The sequence below is a fragment of the Manis javanica genome, chromosome 13 (assembly GCF_040802235.1).
Source record: "Manis javanica isolate MJ-LG chromosome 13, MJ_LKY, whole genome shotgun sequence".
Taxonomy (NCBI): Eukaryota; Metazoa; Chordata; class Mammalia; order Pholidota; family Manidae; genus Manis; species Manis javanica.
This window is the reverse complement of record NC_133168.1, coordinates 73473503-73491763: the sequence shown is the minus strand read 5'-3', so window position 1 is coordinate 73491763 and position 18261 is coordinate 73473503. Positions and strand designations below refer to the sequence as shown.

At 45.6% G+C, this 18261-nt stretch overlaps 1 long non-coding RNA gene across 1 annotated transcript in view; it reads left to right on the top strand.

Moving 5' to 3' along the window:
* The window catches only part of LOC140845836 (uncharacterized), a 36738-nt gene extending 22919 nt beyond the window's left edge, over positions 1-13819 (top strand). Inside the window, exon 4 of the long non-coding RNA XR_012124740.1 lies at positions 13724-13819. This is a non-coding gene — a long non-coding RNA (uncharacterized lncRNA). The remainder of the gene's footprint in view (positions 1-13723) is intronic.
* The last annotated feature ends 4442 nt before the right edge of the window (positions 13820-18261 follow it).

Sequence of the window (18261 nt, the reverse complement as noted above, 5' to 3'; positions counted from 1 at the left end):
CTACCCTACACTGGGGTTAGGTTCTAAATCTTCTGCCTTCATTGTAAAATTCTCTGTATACCATCCAACTTAGCTAACAACTTGGCAAGCCCATGTATTTATTAGGAATGCTCTAAGCTCTAAGCAACGGTACACCTGACTACAAGTGACTTAAATCACCAAAGTTTTAATTGTCTCATGTAAATTTGAAGATAAGGTCCCAGGTTTGGTGCAGAAGCTCAGAAAATGTCATCAAGAATGCAGACTCATGTCTTTTGATCTTTGGGGTATCAGCTTTTAATCCTTAGGCTTGTACCTCAATGTTGCAAAATAGCCATTACAGTTCCCACATCCTTGCCCAGTTACATTTACTATAGGAAGAAAAAAAAGCCCTATGAAAAAAGGGATTTCCTTTTACAACAGAGAAAAATATTTCCCAAGAGACCCCCTAGCAGTTCCCCCTACCATCCCTTACTATCTCATGACCACATCTGAATCAAATAGCTTCTCCTAGTTGCAGAGGAGTCTGGGAAAAAGAGCATGTGGCAGAGGTGAAAGATTGTCATAATTGGCCTAAGCCAATCATGAATCATTGTCTGGAGCTGGTCAAATTGCCACCCAGAATAAAACCATGGTTTTATTAGCAAGGAGGAAGGATGGAAATAATACTGGTAGATAAAAGATTTTACCACAGTAAAGAATAACACAACTCCAAGGCTTTAAATTCCAGTGGAGATGTTATCATCTTTACCTGGCTACAAGTAAACTGCCTGTCCCAAAGAGCTGACCTTTTAGCCAGTGACAACTGTGGTAGAATTTTATATTGGTGACTTAACAATAGAATCTGAACCAAGAGTAAAGGACTTTGGGTTGGTGTTCTGGACCAACAATAATTCTACTGAAGGGGAATATAGTAGCCCATGTACCAAATATCTCTATGTATTCCGAGCCATGAAGAAGATATTCCAAATTAATACAAATGAATTACTCATATACGTTTCAACTTCAGTTATTTATTTTTACTAGACAATGTAATGAAAAATTTTAGTGGACTAGTTCTGAGGTAAAGATAGGCCATGAATTCATAAGTGTGCAGATTTATAAATGTTGACACAAGATAGAAGGGATTTCTGTAATATATATTTGTGCATCCTTGAAGATGATTGTGGAAATAATAGCATATTCTGCAGTGAGGTGTTTTCTGTTTTTCTCCTTAGTGTGCTTTAGGACTCAAAACCTTAAATTTTAACCTTCGGGACTGAGCATTTCACAGTCAAGAACTATCCCAACCATCAGATTTCACTGTGATTTTGCTGGTTGTGAGGATATTTCTACCTCTTTTCTCTAGTTCGTAGAACAGGAAGAAACAGGACGCACAGGTTAGGTATGAAGCCAGCAGGAGAAATCAAGAGTCCCGCTCCTTGCCTCCCATCCAACAGGCTGGACCAACCATGGACTCTCAGGAGCCACGGATGAGGAGAGTCCTGGTGGCAGGGAGCTGCGTCCGTCCGTCCACAGCAGACCTGCAGTTCTTGGAGTGCAGCAGCTCTAGGAGGCCGAGCCGGTTTGGTCTGCCTGCCTTTGCTTCTTATTTTGCTTTTGGATGCTCCTATAACTTACTGTACCTCCTGCAAATCTGTGTTCTGAATAAATGACTGCTGTGGAGTAAAACAAATCCCACCTTTACTTTGCCGGGTTAGGTTGAATTCATAGCTAGGGCTGGTGACATTCTAGCTTCCAGATAATTGTCAGATCTCTAAACATGGATGGAGAAGGAGGATTTCTCTTACCCATGTGATTTAATCCACTCTATCTTGTTATCAAGCTTTGGTGACCTCAATCGTGTCTTCTTGTTTGTGTTGTATCTATATGTGTGTGTGTGTGTGTGTGTGTGTGGGTGTGTGTATATACACACACATATATACAAATCATGTAAATATATAAATATATATTTAGTTCTCACACAGAAGAGGCCTCAAAAAAGATTTGCTGAATTTGAATCTATATATATTTTGATTAATCAGAAATACTTATCTACATTAACACTATTCTTTGGAAAGTTTAGGAAAGAACTTGGCCATCTGTTTCCTAGTTTTCCAATTTACCTTTCTCTTTTGTGGTTTTGCTGAACAGTATCATTCTCCTCCCATGGCGATGGTTTTGTGGAGCTATGTTTTCTGAATGGGGAGAGGCTTTGATTCTAAAGTTAGTGATCAACTCTCTGGTTTCTCTTCAGATCACATAAATCTTTCGCCTTTTAAAGTTAAGTGATCAGATAAAACATGTGAGATGCAACACCAGGGCATTGTCATTATTTATTTTTTACTGTGCAGTCTATCCTATCCATTTTAGGTAAATCACAGGAATTCTTATAAGAAAGGCTATTTCCCTAACAAAAATAGAGATGGAGTGACCTTCCTTTTCTTAAAATGCAAAACCCACAACTTCCTCATGGAGAAAGAAGTCTGGTGTGTATGTTCACAAAGTCATTTAAATATATGAAGGTAAAGTTTCCCCAGTCCCAAACTTCCCCCTCTGCCTTTTAGAGATCTAAACTTTCCTTTTCATTCTCAAATATCAAAAGTGATTCACAGATTTTCAGAACAATGGTGAATTTTCAAATATTTCCCAGAAAGGATGTAGCCCTGCATTTCTCATTCACCTGCTGTCCTTACATCAGCACATCAGTGTGACACTTGCAAAAATTTTTTACTGTGGTTCATTCAAGAGTGAACCAGAGAGGACAGCTCCCAGAGCTATGGAGGGGAAAGTGGTCTAAGCCAAAGGACAGGGTCCAGCCACCTTGGAGAGATACAGTCCTCCTCCATGGACACTGGCTGTTCTGTGGAAGTGGTGGCTTCATCGTCTGCATTAAATAGCAAAGGCACCTAATAAATACACAGGACTCCATGAGACCCACAGTGACTCTAGGCCTCCTGTGGTGTACAACAGTGGTCAGAAGCCCACCCCCCCAGTTCAGTGAAAGTCCGAGAAGAACTCGCCAACTTATAAGAGAGTAAAAGCTGATTGCTGGACTCTCCTCCCAGCTATACTTTTGGATAAACATCTAACGAGCCTAGCTCTCAGAAAGTCAACAGCCAGTTAAGATTACTCCATAAAAATTCCACCCTACATTTTACAGGACTCGCTCTTTTAATAAGCACTATCCCATCTGATTCACCAGACAGCAAGCCAACTGAAGTGTGGATGGTCTCTCACAGAGATTTGATGGTAAAGAAAGACACCTCTTCGTGTCCAAGGAATTTGCTCTCTAGCTGGAAGAGATGGACAATAAAAACTGACAAATGAACAGGAAAATGGTAGCTGGTGATGGGCATTTTGGTAACACCAGCAGAGTGTGAACGTGGAGACCACACAGTGCCATACTTAGCACAGTGGTGCATCCTCAGTGTCCAATAACCTCCCTCCAAGACTCCTGGGATATGCATCAGACACAGTGCATTCTGTGGATGGAGGAAGTAAAGTCGCTGGGGGGATCTTGAGGCTCCGTGACACTGGCCAGCAGAAAGGCCACAAGCTGGCTTAGCAGGAAGGCCAAGGCAAGGATGGATTCCTGGCCAGCCCCTGCCCCCTTGGGCTGCATGGCTCCAGCAGGGGGGACCCATTCAGTGCCCTGGGTCAGTCAGGGGGTCTCCAGGAGGGGCTGGAAGGTGTGCTCAGAAGCCCTTTGAGAAAGGAGGAGTCAATGAATGAGTATCCAACTGAGAAATAGGATCTTCCCGGTCCATTCATATTAGGAAATAAGTTAAAACTTCCCTTTCCTTACATAGTAGAATTGCTCATGAAAAGTTGGATATAAACATAATCTTTGTGGATTCTATTGTATTTTAAAAGTTCTCTGACATCAGGATTGGCAAAATGTCAAGGATATTCTATGAAGTTGAACAAAGGGTGTATGGGGGTTCATTTGCTATTCTCTCTGTTGTGGGGTATGTTGGAAAATGTCTCAAACAAAAAGTAAGTAAATAAATCAAAAGCTGCCCTTCTGGCAGTGGATGGATCTTTCTCTGCCTCTTCCCTTCCCTTAAAGTGAGAACAATTAATTCTAACTAATCTTTTTTTGCAAAATTAAATTTTTTCAGAAAAAAGTTTATAACTGTTCCAGCATGTTGGGTTTTTCTGAAGCCAAACACGGCATATTGAAATGATTTGCAGTATTGGCCACACCTTTAATTTCTGTAACAGTTAAATAAATAATGTGACTAGGCATGTTTCTACCTATTGGAATGTATTTATGAAGCATCTGAAGGAGACAGTGTGGTTGGAATAGATCATAGAGAGGAGAGGCTATGAGAACCCATCTCACCTCCAGTCAGGGGCCTGTGACCCTGCACAGATCTCTGCACATCTCAGGGGTTCCTTTTCCCCATAAGGAGAGGAGGAGTTTCCTCTGGATCAGTTCAAAGATCCTTCCTTCCCACAATGGAAAGAGAGTTCTGGGGGTCAAGCATGTCCTACCTGAAAATACCAAAATCACTTGAGACAGAGAGCAGAGAAGAGAGGTTAAAATTTCTAACTTCTAAGACCAGAAATCAATGTAATCCCTCAAGACCTTTTAGAATTTCCCTATCATCCATGGGTTTCTCATCTCTTAATTCTCTCTTCTCCTTCCTTAGGCTCACAAACCAATGAAAAGATGAGGGGCAGTTTCTGGCTGTTGAAAACATTTTAAACTTCTCTGGTCACATCTATATGTCATTCTCCTCATCTGGATGAAGGTAAACAGCCTTCTGCCCAGCCAGGCCCACCATCTCCTTCTGCTTGAGCTCCTGCCCTGCAGCCACCGACTTCTTTCCTTTAACCTTGACTGGACAGCTGACCTCTCCAGGGTCTCCCTCCAATTTAAACCCCACCAGAAACCCCAACCACAGCATCTGTAAAAGACTGCAAGCCAAAGACCAGATGCTCATGGCTGGGTATGCTTGCAATTCTTCCTACATGGTAGAATTGTGACTTCTGATATTTCATAAATTTTACTCATTTTAACTTCTTAGTTTCTACACTCCCCAAGTTTTCTTCAATGGGCATGCATTACTTTGTACTTGAAGAAAGAACAATACACACAATTTTTCAAAAAGCCACTGTTGTTACGCCCCAGCTTCAAATCCATCATTAGACCTTCACTGACTCCCCACTGTCCGTAGCATAAAATCCAAACTCAGTGGTTTGGCTCCTCAACCTCTGGGACCTGGGTCCCCTTCTCTCTTGCCTGACCTCTGCCGTCCCCTCCTCAGCCTTCTTCCCATCCACACCCCACCCTGTGCACCCATACCATGCTTTGCCCAGCCACCCCAATGGCCCACTGCTCCTGGGACCTGCCACACCCCTGCCACCAGCAGGCCCTCCTCTGAGTCCCTCCTTCCCTCCCCTCCTGGCCCTCTGCAGTTGGCCTGGCACACTCCGTGCTTGCTCTAGGAGGCCTTTCAAGCTTTGCCTCTGCAGAATCTCCCTCCTGGGGCCCTCTCTACCCAGCCCCTCACTGAAGCAGTGCACACTGCATTATGTACTGTTTCTCACTAGACTGGAAAAGCCCTGACATCAAGCTCAATGTCTTAATTTTCTAGGGTTTTTTCTTCTTGTTTTGTTCTTTTTGGGGTTCTTACTGCCCAACACAACGTCAGACACACAGCAAGTGACCAGTGAAATTACTCACGGAGTGTTTGCTTGAGTTTCAAGATGCTTACATAGCAATTGTAGATCACTGGAGTCTTTTTTCTCTTTTCCGATTAAAGGCCACTTAGGAATGAAGCCCTCAAGAGTGTTACAGGCGAAAGATCATCCTAAAATGCAGAACTCTCCTGTAACGTTACCTGAAGCAAGATTCCCCACCCCACCTGAAGTGCCTTTCCCGCCCTCTGCTCACTGCAGCCAGAAAGCTGGCAACTTACAGACAGTGTGTATGCATCCATTTTCCCCAGTAATTCCCTGGGGACTCTGGTTGGTATACTATAGGTGCTCTTTTAATGCTTGCAGAAGGAATGAATCACACTTAGGTTGTCCATGTGCCAGGAAGTGCTGTCCATACAAATGGAGGGCATTAAATGATGGATGCACATGGGACCCTGGGAGAGATTTACCATTTGTTTCCTGCACGGAGGCATCTGACCTGTAGGTGGGCAGGCCTTCAAACCCAGCCCAGCTCCCCCTGGCCCTTGGCCCTTGTGTGGGGTTGCTTGCCGGGAGCTGGCACTGTGACTCACAGCAGTGTCATGTTGGGTAACACAGTAAGCCAAGCAAATTCAAGTGCTTGCTTTTCTTCCTTCCCACATTAAACTCCAAATTCTCTGTTATTCTTGAATCCTCCTTCTCTGTCATTTCCCCAGAGTTTTGCCAGTCCTGAGACCAAAGAGTCACTGAGCATCACCCTTTAGGAATGTAAAATGATTTTTGTCCCAGCACAGCTCTGCTTAATAGTATACTCTACAAATTCAGGGAGCTCCTTTGGGGAAAATAGAGTTTTTCCTTTTCATACATTTGCTGCTTTCTCCAAACAAATTCTAAGAAAGACTGCAACATCAGCAATTTGACAACTTGGGACTGAAAGAGAGAGTCAAGAGTCTGGAATTTCATGTCTCCTCTAATAGAAAAAAATAAAAATTCGTTGAAGTGTTTAAGTCTGTGCTAGGCAGTGCTTCACCCAGCATTGGTTTCCTTTTCACAGACCAGGCTGGGGTAGGCCACGCTGGGCCGCAAGCCGGCACCGCTCCGATTGCCCCACACCTTCAGCACGGGCTGCCTGCGTGGGACCATCAAGTCTGACCACAGAGAACCTCCCCACCCTTCGTCCTGCCCAGGGTGGCACCTGCCACAGAGCGCAACACCCAAACCCGGCCGCTGGTTAAGAGCATCCTCAAGTATCAGAGGATGGAAACGGGGCGGGTTTGCTTAGCGGCTCTCTCCTAAGCAGCGTCATACAAGTTCCATCTCTCTTTCCTGAGTGGCTCAACTGCAGGGCTGGAGCTGTTTGACATTTTGCAGGGAGGATGTGCCTGGCTCCATCCCTGGAGTCTCGCTTCAAGTCGCTGCAATGATGGCGGTGACCGGCTGCCATGCCGGCTCCGCATAGAACTGGGTGTTCAGGGTCTGCTAGATCCCTTCACTCTGCCACTTGAGGTTTGGAGGAAATAAGGGTCAACTGAGCATATCGAAGGGCTGCTTTTTCTTACAGAAAACAAACATAGCACCAGATGTTTCCGAGGACAGCATGGCCAGGCCCTCTCAGCATCCCCCTCACCCAAGACGGGACTGTGGAGAGTGCCTGGAGGGGGCTGAACTTTGCACTGTTTTGAAGCCAGAATGTCAGATATTTGGGTGGCCGAGACAGATTTTTTACCTCCTGAGGTAGAGATTATCTTCTAATTCCCTTTGGTTCCCATAAGGCAGTCTACCCTTTGCTCTGAGGAAACACTGCATGCAATAAAGCGGCCCAGAGAGAGATGTCCCGGGTGGAGGTGCCACATCCAGCGTCAGCTGGGCACCTCACTGGCACTTTCCCCCTCAGAGCTAGGCTGCTCCATGCCTGAATGTTATTGTTCTCGGGGGCATGTTCATGTCCAAGAACTCGCCTGTAGGAGTCTGGGAGCTAAAAATGCGGGCAGCAGGGACATCTGGCTGATTTTCTCTTCCACAACCCTGGAGGGAAGAAAAGGAACTGTGAGGTGCGTGAGGGGCCTGGATGCCCATGTGCTCCGGGTGGTGTTTTCTAAGGCTGAATACGTAGGACGGTGGGTGCTTTTGGACTTTCTTGCTTTGGAGTGTTTGATGGACTGTGATTGTCCTGTTCAGCCTGGGAGCCAGACCACACACTCTGAGTTGGGGGCAGTTTTCTCTGGAAGGGAATGGGTGCTCGGCCTCAGCACTGGAGGAAACTCTGACCCTGGGGTGGTGTGTCCAGGAAAGAAGGACTGTCAGCAGCGGAGAGCTGCAGCATTTCTCGGCGGCTGTGATCAGGCCCTGCCATGTGGCTGTGCACTGGAACCACACTGGGAGCTTTCTAGGGGGCGTCCCTGGTTAGGCTGGGGCCTGTGTATGGACCCAAAGAGCAGTCCCATCGGGGCAGCCGCGGGTTTCTCTGTGAGCTGTGCTTCCTGAATCCCAGGGGCTCTGGGTAAAGTACATTTGGGGCAGAGCCCCACCTCGGTCATGCCATCGGGCGCTGTGAGCATCAGGTGGTGATCTCTCCAGGGCCACTGGCAGCTGAGGCAGTGGTGAGGGCGGGCAATACACCAGGGCATTCTGGCAGCTCGTTCTGACAGTGTGGTGTAGAAGGCAGTTTCTGAAATGGCCCCTGAGGGCCCCACCCCTCCATTCATGCCCTTATGCACCCCTCCCCTTGAGTGTGAGCAGAACCCATGGCTTGCTTCTAACCAAGATAATATGGCACAGGTGACAGGGCACACTTCTCTGATTAGGTCACATAAGATTGTGACTTCTGTCTTGCTAGCAGACTCTGTGACTTCTGGACTTCTCTCAGGCTCCCATGCTGGAGGGGCATGTGCCAGCACCTGAGGGTGCTCCTGGCCTAGAGGGACCAAGGAGCTGAGTCCTGCTGGCTGCCACTTGAACTTGGGTGTGGGTCTTCCCCAGTGGGGCCTTCAGAGGAGCCCCCAGTCCCAGCTGACAGTTGGACTGCAGCCTGCGAGGGATGCTGAAGGAGAGGGCCCAGCTAAGCCATGTGTAGATTCCTGACTCACAAAAACTGAAATAATTGATGTGTATTGTCTTCAATTTGTGATGATTTGTTTTACTGCAACAGGTAACCAATATAAGTAGTACCTTAAAAACTGGTTGAAAATATCTGAGGAGACATAATGGCTCAGGGGGAGCTTATCACTGGCAATTAGGGCACCAGAGAAGCTTTACTATAAAAATGTGATACTAGAAGGACATGTGATTTATGTTGTAGTCACGATTTGGTGAGGCTAGAAAAGACTGGTTTTTTGAGAAAGTTGCTTGTAAACTATTTATTTCTCAAAACTGTGTCTCTCACCCGTTGCTTAGAATCGCCCACACTCCCGCTCCCCTCTCCGAGGAATTCACCCACTGCCTCCCACCTGGGTGCTGGCGTTTGCCTTCCCCCTTGGGTCAGGACTCAACTGGGCCCGTGCCTGTCTTTGTAGCATCAGTTGACTCCACTGGCTCCTGTCACTGTGCCGGTGGTTGGGCGCTGCTCTCAGCCCCACACCCACCCTGTGCTCAGATCTGGGTTCAGGGACATCATAACCCCAGGGGAACCAGGACCTCAGGGCCCTCCTGCCTCTAGAAGGGGGATTAGACATGGTATGTATCTGTGCAAGAGGGATTTAGGGCAATTAATGTACAATCAAAGCCAAATGAGTTAAGGACAATATTTAAGGGAATATGGAACAACCTTTAAATGTGAAGGCTTTGGAGGACAGCCACACTCCACAGCCTGCGTATTGCAATCTCTCAAACAGACTTCGGGATAGAGCATGGGACAGCATAAGGGCCAACCCACACTTAGCAATGTCACTTTGGCCCGTGGTGCTTTTACCAGATGTAATGTTTGGGGTCCATCCATGAATGGTGGCAGCTCCAGGTAAGGCTCACTGACACAAGCAGCTGGGAAAGCCCAGGGGAACTTGGTTATCCAGGGAGTTGCTCCCTCCCACCCCCATACTTCTCAGCTTTGTTCTGTCTGATTGAGACCAAGGTCTAATTTCTCAACGTGTTTTTACTTGGGTGGAATCCAGCTGAAATGGAGAATCTGGATATTTCACTGTTTGAAGTTGGAATTCAAGTATCTTTAATTCTTCACCTTTCAAACTTAATTTCTCAGCAGTGAGGCCTGATGGGCATTCCCTTTTCAGTTACCTTTGTGATGTTGCAAAGTCTGCTGATATGCCTTCAAGGTTTAATGAAACACTGGAAAACATTTCTGTAATGAACAAAATGCTGTGTTTAGGAAATTACCCACATTTTGTGTCAAAAATACTTTTTCTTCTTAATTTGCTTTATGTCAAAGTGTTTAGATTAAGTTTATTTTTAACAAAAACTTTTGGAAGGTGTTCTTTAACACACCAGCCACATTTGTACCTCCACATTCTGAAAGACCAAAAATACATCACCACCACCCAGAAGTGCAGAAAGATAAAAGGATCCACATGCGGAACCACTTTCTCATGCCCGACCTTCACACAGACGTTCCTAGACAAAGGTTCAATCAGACAATGAGGCCTGCAGAGTAAATCATCTCCTGCAGGTTTTTGCATGTGACATTCATGGTCTCAGGAGCTGGTTGGTTTCTAGACCAGGAGGGAGGTGCTGGGGGAACCAGGGGTGAACAGTGCCGGTGATGGGGCAGCCTCGGGCTGACTGATGGGCCAGGTGACTCCCAGCTCTTTGACCCTGATAAAGTGAGGTGACAAACGTAATTGTCATGCCACTGCTGGAGTGGGAGAGCCGGGGCAATGCTGCAGACAGTGGGTATGCTCATCTGGGGCAACATGAATATCCAGACTAAGGGGAACAGCAAAATGGAAGTGCATGTGTCCGACTTTCTTTCCTTGGTAGTGGGTGTCCAGGGCTCTGCCTTGGTCTGGGAGCATGGAGGAGGGAGGGGCTACAGGTCTGCACCTGCAGATCAACCTTCAGAATCCATCGGGCAGAGTAGGAAGAGTACGATGGGACCGGCAGGAAGTCTGCAGCAGTGACACTGCTACCAGGGACTCTGACACGAGCAAAGACAGTGTTGGAAGAGAAGGCTCAGACCTGGGAGACTCTGAGGTGCAGGGGCCTCTTGAGGGCCCCGTGACCTTCTGTGTCAGCACCGCAGAACCAGGGTTCCCAAGCCAGGAATGGAGTTTAGAGAGTTGCCAAGGTGGAAGGGCGGCCAGAAGCTGGTGTCCAATCCGCAGTCTCGAAGTAGCAAGATAGACCAAATTCCAGTAAGGAACAGCAGCAAGTGGGCAGGGCAGAGTTGGAGGGGTTCACTTTCTCCAGGACACATGTTTTAGTTTCTGCATTAAAAATCAACTGAGGCATGACGTATGGGTGGGCTAGGTATATTACTGATACGTTACCAGGGTCACAAGGGATACTTTGTGATTAACCTGGACAGTCCTCGCACAACCAGCGACAGAAAATAAGGTCAGAGCTCAGGACAGTTCCATCCCTGTGGCAGGAAAAAGCAACACGAACCGCGAAGCCCTCGGGCCCTGGGTCTGCTGCCTCCCATTTGCCCACGGGGCAGCATCTGCCTGCAGGAGATGAGCCATCTTCGAGGATGACAAGGTGGAGGTGGGATTCCATTCTCCCCCTGGAGCTCCAGGGGCCAGGCTGAAGGCTTGAAGCTGGAGAAGACATGTTCTGCCTTCTGACCTTCAGCTGACATTCGCTGGTGCCTGTTCAGTGACCATTATCCAGGCCAAACCCTGGGAAAGTTTCTGACTCTGGAAGGAAACATTCTGAGGATGAGATGCAAACCCACAGGCTATAGGGCTCATTTTTCTTTGAGGAATTTGAACCATTTTCAGATTTTCCTTCTGCAAGTTGTTTTGTTGTGAGGATTGTTTTTTCTGCCTTATTTTTTTTTTTTTTTACTCCTTTGCTGTAGGGAGAAGTGTGGTTCACATTTCTCTTGAATGTCATAATCTCTTTCACCCAAGGGCAGGGATGGATCTGGTTTTATGGGACTGGAAGCTTACACAACCTGGGAGTGGTCCTCTTTAAGAAAAGGGATATAAAAATTAGGACAAAAAATTAGGTACAAAAGTGAAAAAATGAATTTGGAATTAGAAAAGAAGCCACAATACATTACAGATTTTAAAAAGCTATCAAATATAAAATAACAGGTCTAGAAAATAGCACACTATTTTTGTTAATGAGCTTCCTGACTGTAATACTCTCCCACAATTTTGGCTGCACATGCCAATGATCTCTTCATATAGCAACAGTTTTTGTCGTATTTTCTACAGAGAAAATCAGAAGCTACTTCAGTTCTTTCTTGAGCATGGTTGATTTACTACTGAAAGTTTAGAAAGGTTACCTCTAGCTTTTCAACTCTTTTTTGTGGTGTGTAGTTTTAGAATCATCGACCTTGAGAAAATCTCTATCAATTTCCTTCCCCTGGGAGGTGTTATGGACACACTCAGCTCTTTGGGTACTCCTGCAATTGGTGTCTTCCAAACACAGGAGTTCTATTTTGCGTGATTCCCATCAAAGGAGAATGAAGCTGTACAACACATTTATAATTCCATGCACTGCATTATGGAGTATATACCTGGTAGGAGAAAACTTTACTTTTGTATAGGCATCGAAGAGAACTAAATCCTCTGACTTATAATTTTCATGTCCGATGTTGGAAGAACTTTCTATGGAGTAACTTCTGACTCTATACATGTCAACTCTTATTTCTCCTCCACTGCCCACACACGTCCAAGGTCAGGCACTGGAATACACATACATGTTGCAATAATTACTGTGTCCTTGTACCTCTGTGTCTGACCTGGTTGAGTCACCAGGTGGGTGGAAAGAGAATTCCTGGAGCAATTCCTAGATTAAGACAGATGGCAATGACTTATTCACATGAGAGGAACTGTGGGATCTATCTATTATCTGTCTATCATCTATATCTATCAATATTATCATTATCTATCATCTATATAAACTGAGCTCTTTAAACAGGTCCCCAAAATGCCCCTGGACTTTCCAGTGCCACCTGACAACAGGGGACATGTGGCAAAGGGAAAGTTGAAGTTCAGAGAGACAACGGTCTTGACTATGAGCAGCCAAAATATCCCACTTGTGTACATCTTACCAAAAATGTGATGTTGCGAATCCATTGTTAGGGGTCCATGCAAGGTTTTGGAAGGAGCCAAGCAAATGCAGAGCCCGAGGCTGACACATGAGTGGCTAGAAAACCAAACCTTTTCTCATGTATACTAGTTTTTCATAAGTCATGTTTTTTGAGCTTCTAGATTTTATTTTCACCTAGAAAGCCATTTTTAATGCCTTCTCTTTTTGGCACATTTTCTTATTTTTCTCCTTGTTTTCATGGTGGACACTTCAGCTGCTAGCCACAGGGTGACATGAAGTACTTAGGATTTTTTAATTTAACTTATTATTGTGTGAAAAAGCGCAAAGTGTTCAAGGCCCAGTTAGTACAGGAAAGAAATGCAGGGGGTGAGTGGACCCCCGCTTTTAGCCACAGGGCTGGTGTCTTGGCTTTGGCAGCAGCTTCTCCTCCAGGAGATTCAGGACCGTTGGTAAGGCGGCAGTGGCGTGGGGCTGCGGGGCTCAGGAAAGGAAGTTTAACTGCCAGGGTTAGAACTCAAGTCATTGCATTTTAAATCACCAGATTAAAAAAAGACTGTCAGAAGAATTTAAACTTCCAGTATTTCTAAAATGTTGGATATGTTAAAAAATAGGATGTGGCAAGTCTGGTGTCATACCTCCAACCTATACTTGCTCCTTCCCGGTGCCGGGGGAGCGGCTTAGGCAGAGTGTTCAGCTCTGCACGGTGTCCAAGGAGCCTGGATTCAGGGCTGGCGCACGCACAGCCCGACCCCAGCCCGGCCTCTTACAGACCGTGACACGGCGTCCCTCCCCATGGATGCTGTCTGCCTGGCAACGCGGAGCTGGGATGGGAGGAGTCCCAAGGCCCCTCCTTGGTTCTGTGGCTCCAGGTTGCAATTCAGGACTCATTTACTAATTATGTTCTGGTATTTCAGTCTCAACATTTTTGTTGTTTTTAAACTTTCAGCACCAGCACAGAAGAGAACTTCAGCAACTCCTCTGCCAGCAAGAAACAGATGTTTTGCAGAAATGTTTGTTCAAAGGAGAAGGGCTTGGGAGGTAAAGTAGCTGTTTCTCTTCTTCCTTGAAGATTTAATATGAATAAAGAGTGTAAATGTCTCATGAATAATGTTTATATTGGTTGAATCACATTTTTGACATCTCCAGTTAAACAAAATATATCACTAAAATTAACTTTACCTGATTTTCCTTTTTCAAAATGTGGCTGCTAGGAAATGTACCTTATATGTTGCTGCATCTGTGGCTGGCATTGTATTTCTATCAGTGGGACTCCAGCCCATAGTCATCAAATCCCTTTGCGGGCAGGACCACAATTCAGACCCTGGAAAGAGAGGGAACATTTCCTGGTTAAGAACCTCCAAACAAGATTTCCGAACCCAGTTATTCACTTGGTTACTTAAAGATCGCTTCTGTAGCATCTCTAAGTGCCTCAGATGAGGTGCTGGGAATGCAAAGGTATGAGACAGCCTGTCTGGGAGGCCCTTACAGCCGATGGGGTGGAAAGTGGCTATAAACACAGTCCCCAGGAAGGTGGAAAGGGCAAAGAGGGTCATGCATGCGGGCAGTCTGTGGGCCGGGTATGCCTCCGGACATGCTTCCTTTGACTTGAACAGCGTTGTGCGACATTCATATTTAAAATTATGAAATAGTTGCCAACATTTTAAAGCCCAGAAAATTCATGTACACTCATGAACACTCACTCTTTACACACACTTAAAACCCAGATTTCCAACGTTTCTTTAAAACAGGAGACGTAGGGACAATTGAGCCCAAGTTCCTGCCAAGCTATGGGTTCTGTTGATGCAATGTGCAATGTGGTGACTATAGTTAACAATATCTACTGTATGCTTGAAAGTTGCTAAGAAAGTAAATCTTAAATGTTTTCACCACCACCTCCAAAATAAAAAAATGGCAGCTATGTGTGGTGATGATGGATGGGTTAACTAAACTTATCATGGTAACATTTTGTAATTTACATGTGTACCAAACTATCATATTGTACATGATAAACTTATACAATATTATGTTTCAGTTATATCTCAAAACAGCTGGAAAGAAAAAGAATGTCATAGAAACTGGGTTTACTTATAAGGGTTTAGGCCTTTAAGGAATTTGGGAGTAAGATGTTCATTGCTACAGCTGAAATAGGGGGCAGTATTCAAGATCCTGAGTCTTCAGGGTTCCAGCGGTCTTTAGAAGGCCACAGAACCCAAATGCTAATGGGGAGGATCTCAGTGGGGCATAGAGGGTTTACCTATTAGCCAGCAGAGGCCCGAATGGGTCTCTCTGTACACTAAACCATAATTTATGCATCTTGGTAGAGGGAAAGTTGAAAGCCTGTTGATATAACCTTGACAGCAATGTAGACTATAATAAATGGAGCAGGCCAAGTAACAAAGGCAAATAATTGTATGCCTGGACTTGAAAAGCAAATTCTGACTGTATAAACATACAAAATATACATGTTTATAGGGCTGGAAAAATTACAGCAATTTGTCGACTTTTCCTGAGGACTTAGGAAAATAAACTGAGTCATGTTTCAGGCTCATTGTTTTTGGTAAAGTGACATAGATGCACACAGATAAATATACCATGTTTGTGACAATTTGAGGTTTGCTGCAATATTTTAACTCTGCAAAACTTTTGGGGGTTCTGCCTCAAGGGCACAATATGTAGATGGGATGGTGTGTTTATAGAAGTGCATTTGGGGTCACATATCCTCTAGCAGAAGGGGCACGAAGTTGGCATGGCTTAGGTATGCCAGCTCTTCCAGGAGGTGGGGACTTGGACCAGCGAAGCCCCCTTCCAGGGCCAGAAGACCCCTCACGCATATGACATTCCTAATAGAATCCTATCGCTGTCATCTTTGGAGACAACATTTGAGATAGTTATGGTCTTTTGCCACATTTCCTTGGGAAAAAGTAGAAGTCATCAATAAAGTTAACATAGAACACTTCAACCAAAGAACCTTTTAGGAAATGTCTTTAATAACAGAGAAACCAGTAAGCTAGGAAATAAATTCATAATATATGGTTTCCCCCAATTCTGGACTCCTTTGTAGGGTTGTTGAAATTGACCATGATATATAATACTGATGATTTAGAATACAGTAGTGCCAACCAAGGCATTCCAGGAAAGTATCAACAGATTTTACATTTATGTACAAGATCAATGGCCACAACAGAATGTTACCCTAAGATGTAATGACATCTAGAGAGCTTTAGTGTTACAGATATTTGATAAATGTCTCTCTCTCGCACGGCACTATCACTCCATGACAGGCCCATGCCAGTTCTGTTCCCAGGGCCTAACACAGGGCCTGCACAGAGGAAGCTGTTAGGAGAGCCTGAGTCTTAAATCCCTTCAAATGCCCCTTCCATAGAACCACCACCTTTTTTTTTTTTTTTTGAGAGGGCATCTCTCATATTTATTGATCAAATGGTTGTTAACAACAATAAAATTCTGTATAGGGGGGTCAATGCTCAATGCACAGTCATTAATCCATCTCAAGCCTAATTCTCGTCAGTCTCCAATCTTCTGAAGCATAATGAACAAGTTCTTACATGGTGAACGAATTCTTAGATAGTGAATAACTTCTTACATGGAGAACCACCACCTTTTTTAAGAGAAAAAACACCCACAAAAGATGTCCAAGTAGTCTTGACCCTTTTTACCACCCTTTCTTCTAACTCTTCTTCCAGAAAACTTGAAAGAATTTATATGTGATTTACCAAAAAAATTAACTGAGCTATAGATTTCAGCCCCAGACTTGTAGGAATACTAAATGATGAAAGCTTTTATTGCAAGAAACATTTTCTCATTAAGAAAGGAAAATCTATCATAAAAAAGATCTTATCTTGTCTCTAAAGCTCTTTGTAAACATGAAATGTCACAAAGCGCAGCTCTTAAAATGCTCTGCCTCCACATGACGAGTTTTTCAACTACTTGACTGATAAGATTGGCTCTGATTAAAAGTGAATTGTTCATGAGACCCAGTCAACAAAAGTAAATAGAAAACTGCTTGAGCTCAGGAACAGAGGCAGTTTCCGAGGCTGCTGATTGCCATCCTCCCTGGGCAATGCCAGGCCGGGCTCCGTTCTCTCGGGTCAGAACCAAAGCTCTGTCTCCAAACCTGGGCCGGCTCTGCCTCCTTCACCCCCAGAAGGATCTCCCCCTGGCTGCTGCTCTCCCGTCTAGAAGGATGGTCCCCTGGTCGCCCACTCCTCACCCAGGTCCGTTTGCAATGATCTACAGGTGGCCCAACCCACGTCAAATGCTGCACATGCGTGGTAGGTGCTGCCAATTTGCAGCGGCTGGTGGGGCTCCACAGCGCAGCACCTGCCTCTCCCCATCGCTGGGGCTACGGCCCTGGGAGGAAAGGCAGCCGCTGGGCGCCCCCTGCTCCTTTCAGTCCCCCAGTGCCCCCAAGTTAGCTATTTCGGCCGTGCTCAGAGATGGCGACTCTGACGCAGTCGAACGCGCCTTGGGACCAGGACACCCCCTACCATGAGGAAGGGAAGAAAGCAGAACCTGGCCATGAGCACTGGGCCCTCCACGCGTCCCTGACCAACGCATTGCTCCTGTTCTGAGGAGAGAGGAGAGGGCTTCTCAGGAAGGGGGTTGCTGAGAGGTCCACGGTGTGGACTGTGGATTCATGTGCACCAGGTATGTTATAAAATCCAGTGTCTACACCCTGCAGGGAGCATAGCTACATGGTAGACCCCGAGCCATCCAAAATAACCTATGGCTTTGATGACAAACTGCCCAAGAACAGTTTCATATTTTATTGATTGGTTTACTTGTATTTAATTGGTTGGCTTATATGTTACATTTATTTGACTGAAGCAAATGTATGTTCATATGCTCTTTGAGATTGTAGAAAAGATACAGGCCTAAATGAGGGTTTATTGCAAGAATCTAAAGGGGACAAGGAGCGGCATGGAATGTGGGCCCCTTCTGAGCTGTACAGTCACTCTGTGTCTCAGAGCTTCTGAGACTGGGTGTCTAGGAGGCTTCATGGAGAATGGGGATGGTAGCTCGGGATTATTGAGGAACAGATTGAGTGTCTTGTGTGTGCATCTGGCCTCAGCTGTGCCAAGGAAGAGGGTCCAAATGGGCAGTTCTGCCACGGCCCAGCTTCACTGAAAGCCACCTCATGTCCTGCCTGGATCCTGGCTGTCCTGCCTTGTGTGACCACCAGGAGCAAAAGGCCCTGCCTGGAAGGGTGCTGTTTCCTGGAAGGGAATGGGGCCTGGCGGGTACCAACATTTAATGGAAGCTTCCATTCTAGCACTTTACCTATTTTCAAATATCTTAATTCTCATAGCAAACACAAAACCAAATATCATTAGAGCCGCTTTAAGTATAAGGGAGCAGCAGCCTGGGAGGTACTTGGCTGGTTGTGGAGCATTGGGGCTTGAACTAGGCTCAGGCTTACTCCACAGCCCACACTTTGAAGCACAATACAGAGCTCCGGGGAGCTTC